At 39.1% G+C, this 6,539-nt stretch overlaps 1 protein-coding gene across 1 annotated transcript in view; it reads right to left on the bottom strand.

Annotated features, from left to right (window-relative positions):
- Positions 1–5,867, bottom strand: part of LOC147061928 (plexin-A1-like) — a 167,444-nt gene extending 161,577 nt beyond the window's left edge. The window contains exon 1 of the mRNA XM_085935441.1: positions 5,720–5,867. The gene's annotated coding sequence lies outside the window, so the exon portion shown is untranslated. The remainder of the gene's footprint in view (positions 1–5,719) is intronic.
- Positions 5,868–6,539: the final 672 nt, after the last annotated feature.

Here is a 6,539-nt window from a genome sequence, read left to right as displayed (position 1 = left end):
ACCATGAGGGAACTGCAGTGGAATACCCTCCTGGAGGACACTGCCAGGACAATCGAAGGCACCTCCGACAGCTCTTGGCTTTGGCCTGGGCATCCACTTTTTGGTTTCCATATGATGTATTTTATGTGCCCTCTTTGCATCCATTGCAGCCTGGTGATCCTGAAAGGGGGATCCTTCCATCTGTGGTCCCTTCTCAAGGTTTCTCATTTTTCCCCTTGTAGGGGTTTTTTGAGTTTTTCCTTGCCCTTTTGGGAGCCTAAGATCAGGGGATGCTTTGAGAATTATTGTCAATTGATTGTCTATGTGAAGCCCTTTGAGACTGCTTGTGATTTAGGGCTATACAAATAAACTTGACTTGACTTGACTTGATGCCAGACATGTCATTAAAGACTACAGAATTTCCTGCTAGATCATTAAAATCTCGACCAAACCTCATATTAATAGGCCTAGACAGAAAATTGTAAAAGCCACAACTTTCTGGCTGCAACGAAGAAGACGCAGCTCTCACAAGACTGCAGTACAGTGCTACAAACTATATCCACCATGATGATGAACATATTTTTAATACCTCGGTCTCAATAGAAATGAAGATCATTAAAGGAGGCATATCATGCTAAATACATTTTTTTGAAGTTTTCAGCCATGTTAAAATGTTAACCAAAACTCCCCTCATCCATTCACTCATCTTAGAGCATTCCTGCTCATTCCAACCAGGTTCTCACTTTGTGACATCATAAAATGAGAAGCCACCACTGTATCACCCCTGTGAACCAAACACACGCCCAGTGTGGCCTTTATTGTATATTACATGTGGCACTATACCGTTTGGTACCAAGCCATATCGATATATTGGGGGGGGGAAGAATCCAATATCACCATTGCCAATTTCTACTCTGTACTATACTTGCCAGTTTGCGCAAAAATCAGTATTACCTTTACAATGGTTCGGGACCACTGGTACACTGTACATGCACAGATACCCTCGCTGCACTGATTATTCTGCTGCCTCGACTGTTCAGACTGCGCAGAGCATAAGGCCTAAATTGGACCTAAGGGACTACACAACACAAGCTGTATGCTCAGCAGATGAAAAAAAAAAAAGAAGCTAAAATTATTTTAAGCGCTGACTAAACAACAGTGGAACTGTCTAAACAGACTAAAACACAAGGACAAGAGTTTAGGCGCCATTCATCCGACTACAGAGCAGGTGTTAACATCATAAAGTTTCCCCTACAAGTTGATGGTTTCATCTTGGGAAGTGTTTGCGTTTTGGAAGTGAGTAAAAGGGTCTTGCACTGAGCCGTCACATCAGAGTACGCGTCTACTCTTACAAGAGGAACTATTTTAATCCGGCCGCTCTGTTTGATGTGCTCGACCTTTCAGCAAAATGATAGCAAGAACTTAAAAAGCTCTTTTTACTTCATTTTATCTTCGACCTTGTCTCCTGCTTATTTCATATTAAAGTAGAGAGTTGTAGTTACCGTCATGATCGGAAAAGTTGGAAAAACAAGAAAAAGAAAAAAAGACCAAGGAAGCAAGGGTCCATGCAGGGTCACCATCATTTTTGAAAGTGACAGCTACTTCTTGGGCACAAATTCATGTGAAGTGCTGCCATAAATTTGATACACCCTTCTGAAATAAATTGACTCATATTACCTTTTGATGATATGATTAAATGTTATTGTGAATAATGAATTAATTTACAAGATGACACTAATCATGTTAATGAGCTCTCATGAATGAGGAAAAAGAAAATTATCAACAAATGACATTATCTTTATACATCTCTGCCAGAATTAAAATTTTCAACAGCAATCCTTGAAAACTCATCATTTCCCATCCATTAAATATTGCACTTTGACTGAGTCTGGATGCAACCAAACATCCTTCTCCAATCTCCACATGCCCATTAAGATGCAAAGTCTGTAAGTATACATGTTGATAAGGTTTATAATATATTCATGCTTGGTGTGCATTATTAATGATAAACTTGGCTCTAGTTTAAGTTGATTTCTGTGTACATCATGCATTTCAGATGCAACTTTGTCAAAGATAACATGAGGCACAGGTTCCTCTGGTTTTTAGTTTGAAATTATTATATTTTGCCAAAGATGGAGTTCAAAGAATGTGATTTAACATTAAAGGGCTTCAGGCAGAAATTACGTTTTGCAATGACATCACTGATGTTGCTTGTGTGCTGCATACATTTATGGCACAAATATCAATCTATACTACTAAAGGTCCTGCCTAATACATGCCTTTATTTTAGGCATTAAGGGACCAAAATGTAATTTTTCCAAATATATTTTAGTAAATAATCGTGGAACATTTTTTCTGCCAAATATTGGAATCTGTTTCAAAAGATCTTTATCAGAGACTCTAATTGAAAGATGTAATCATGCAGGAATGGCAGACCTCCACTTTTCAGACCCATTTTAAAATATAAACAAAATATTAATTAAATAAAAAAATAAAAAAATAAATAAATACATACATAAATCTATCTATTTATATCTATATCTATCTATCTATCTATCTATCTATCTATCTATCTATCTATCTATCTATCTATCTGTCTGTCTGTCTGTCTGTCTGTCTCTGTCTATATATATATATATATATATATATATATATATATATATATATATATATATATATATATATATATATATATATATATATATATATATATATACACACACACACAAGATTTCAGTCCACAAAAACACATTCATTTTGTTTTTAGTACGTTTTAGTACGTAAACCACGTTGTGTAATTGGGCTTGAATATGATAGGTCTGCAGCGATTACTTCATTTTTACTCCACCACTGACATCTCAATCAAAGGCCATCTCTTAACCTCCTTAGCCTACATTTAAATGGAATGTGTAGGCCAACCCGGACTGGGTGATAAAAGTTTTGATTTAAACAATGTCCTCCTAACATCTTGTTCTTATTCTGACCTTAACTGGTGTTTTGTAGGGCCATGTGGGTTCACATCTCAGCTGATGAGTAGAAGCGCACGGTGAGCAAGCTGCCACTGCAGCGACCCAAACCGCATTTAAATGTCAAATCGGAAAACGTTCCATCTATGACATCCTGCGACGTGTTACAAGGAGCACACGTCGCCGCGGCTTTATCGGGCAGCGACATTGCCGTCCAACACGCTGCAGGCACTTCAAGTATGAAGCCGCTCTGCACACACAAACCACAGGGTGCGTGGTCGACTGTCAGCAGAGAGCGCCGACCCCCCTCCTCCTTCAGCAGACACACCAAAGCTGAAGCAGTTGGTGATTTGGTCAAAACAAGACACGTTCCAGCTAGGCAAGGTGGTAAGGAGCCAACATTGAATCATGTGGTTGTTCAGTCATTGTCAACGGAAGTCAAGAAAACTGAATGTTAATGACATTGCAAAATACTCAAATCATAAACATTAAAGTCACAAAGCCAAACAGTTGTTGCCCATAACCTGTGCCAGAAAGAAATCGATTCAGTCTCAACTACTCTGAAGATGAACAATGTGACGTCAGCTGTGGGAGGTCTATCTTATTCCACACTGAATTATACTCATCCAATGACATTGGCAAAGATGCAATTCTATACAGTATTCAGTACCTTCAGAGCTTTTCCGAGCCCGTTCAAAATAACTGACTCACTGATTCAATTTCCCCACACGCCACACCGAAGCAGTCGCATTCGGCCACAAATACAGGATGCCATAAGTACAAAGATATTATGTTTGGGTATTCTAAGGGGGTAATAGCTTTTGACCAGTCTTCTTTTACAAGAGGACCAAAGCGTAAACATTTGTAGGAGGCAGTCGTGTACATCGCTTCTTGTGACTGTGTAATGAAATACAGCACTAAAAATTAAGAATTAAAGAAATCACAGAATTTCAATAGTACAAGCAATTAGGAAGAAAGTGGAGTGCATCGGATATATGCGTGAATGAGTGGGAGATCAATAAATGTTTAGGCAAAACTTTGGAAAAATATTGTCTTTTTGGGGAAAATCTTAACAAACTCATACGATTGGAAACACTGGTTGGTTGAAAATCGAACAAAATTCGAATAAGAAAAGGCTCCAAAAAACACATGAATAAATTAGGCTTCACCAAAGCATAGGGCTTTGATTAAATTTAGGGACCACCAACTAGATCATCAAAGCCTCGTTTTTGAACTAAAAGCTGAACTGTGATGGCGCCAAAAACACACACACACTAGAAAGGAGTGGGATCAAATTAATAATAAAGACTGCGGGACTAAATTAGGTAATTAGGTTACAGGCTGCCAGAAGCAGACGCAACATCAGAGTCAGATCCTGACTCAATTCAAGCGCACAACTGCAAGTCTAACTGCGTAGTATCAGCATCACTTCGTCACTATGCAATATTAGTTTGCATGCCAAGGTGGCGTTCTGAGTACGTTTGCAAGTGCTTGTACTCATTTAGACAGACACAAAGAACGAAATGAGCTCCCGAAGCACAAACTTACACACAAATTCTTACCTTCGAGCAGACTTGGTACATGAAAAGTGATCAAACGACTTGCCTCACCTTCACTTTCCAAGTTTAAAAAATGTGAGACTGTGTGATGGAAACACTTACATTTTGTTCCTTCACATATGAGCAAGCTTTACATAAGCACAGTGGCCATACCATTAGATATCCCAGCGTTTTCGGTTTCAAACCTTTTTTAAGAGGACTAAAATACCCCCCCCCCCCACAAACCCAAATCCTCACCCCATAATATTTAATAAATAATAATAATAAGAAGAAGAAGAAGAAGAAGAAGAAGAAGAAGAAGAAGAATAATAACCCCTCCATTTTGTTAGTACAATTTTTTATAGTGAGTTACACATTTCTAAGTCAAAGTAGGACTGTGGAAAGCTTTTGGGGGCCATATAAAACGATATGTCAGGACAGATCTAGCCCGCAAGCCTTAAGTTTGACACCTATGAGCTAGTGAACCCTAATAACCACATCCACCAGTTAAAGTTGCTGCATTGCATCACACTCAGACGTGTCACGATGCAATTTGGCCACCTTGCACTACATTAGTAGCTTGTTAAATCATTTACCTCTTTGCAGTGTCATTCAGAAGTGAGCATTACTATTTGAGCATTATTAATATTAATTATTATTATTACTATTATTAATAATCATGTCACTTTTTCACGTCATCCAATGAAGTTATGAAAAATAATAATTTATTATTATTCATAACTTGCACTGGATGACATGAGACAGTGCAGGTGTACCTAATGCCGTGGCCAGTAGGTAGGTGCTTGGAGAGATGAGACTTTGTAGTGCAACCTTTATGGAAATTGTTGCAGGAGTGCTTGAAATAATTCCACATTCTTATATTTCTAAGTGCAATGTACGAGACGGTACAACACAGCCATTGCGCTGGTGCGTTGACGCCAACTCCCGCCTTAAAAGAACTTGGGCAGTTCTATGCCAAACGGAGTGTCAGTCGATGCATTTGCATAAACCTTGGCGTTCTCATGTGCGCACACGCAAACACATTTTGATGCGGAGGATGAAAAGAGAAGGGATGGCTCATCCACAGACCCGACATCTGCGTAAACCGGACAATGTGAGTGAAACACAACAGTGAGAAGAGGTTCGGGAAATGTTTGAATGGCCATCGTGCACACTTTAAATGCATGGATGGGTTTATGGATGGAACAAGCACGGGGGGGAAAGTTTGGTACTTACTGGTTAACACAGTCCTTATAATTTCTGCCTAGACAAAAGTCTTTAAAAGGTGTCAAGGAGGCAGCGGTGGTGCCGTTGTTTAAATTCCCGGCCGAGATGTCAGGCGGCAGCAGAATCAGCACCCGTCCGAAAGCTCAGCTCCGCGGCTTCCTGCGCACAGGAGAGCAGCAGTCAACATGAATGAGAGCGAGGCTGTTTGGCTCAGACATCCAATAATCCAGAGAGAGAGAGAGAGAGAAACAAGAGGGAGAAAGCGAGAGAAAAGGGCGCCCCTTAGCGTCAAAATTGTGTTACAGCGCATTGCCAGGCGCGCCTCTCGATTAGGCCTGAAAGTGGCAGCATTGGACCCATAGAATCTATTTGTCTGCTTTAGAGTTAAAATGTATGATTTTAGTATAATTCACCCGGTCATTTACTTTCTACAGTGGTTGTCCTCGTTTGGGTAGCAGGTAGAGGGGAGCCAATCCAGGCGAGTTCGGACTGGAAGCGTTTCCTCCAGTTTTTAGAAAATCTGTAGCAAATTTTTAATAATTACCAGACATTACAAACACTTTATTAACAAATTCTTTCTTTGTATAAATTTGGTTGGCACTATTTTCCTTTGATTTCTGATTTCATCTTTAAATATATTAAATTTGAATACAGTACAACAATCGAATTAATGGGAAATTGCGCATATGTGTATAATTCACTTTATGATAGATAACGTGCTTTTTCTTCAAAATATTCTTCAAAATCATCACAACCGTTTGGGGGAAAACACAATTATAACCTGAACAAAAAGGAAATTGACATTCCGCTTTAATAAAAAGCATTTATG

Source organism: Syngnathus leptorhynchus, chromosome 1 (genome assembly GCF_054491065.1).
Source record: "Syngnathus leptorhynchus isolate UIUO chromosome 1, UIUO_Slep, whole genome shotgun sequence".
In the NCBI taxonomy this organism is placed as follows: domain Eukaryota; kingdom Metazoa; phylum Chordata; class Actinopteri; order Syngnathiformes; family Syngnathidae; genus Syngnathus; species Syngnathus leptorhynchus.
The sequence above is the reverse complement of the archived record's forward strand: the minus strand, read 5'-3'. Positions and strand labels throughout refer to the sequence as shown.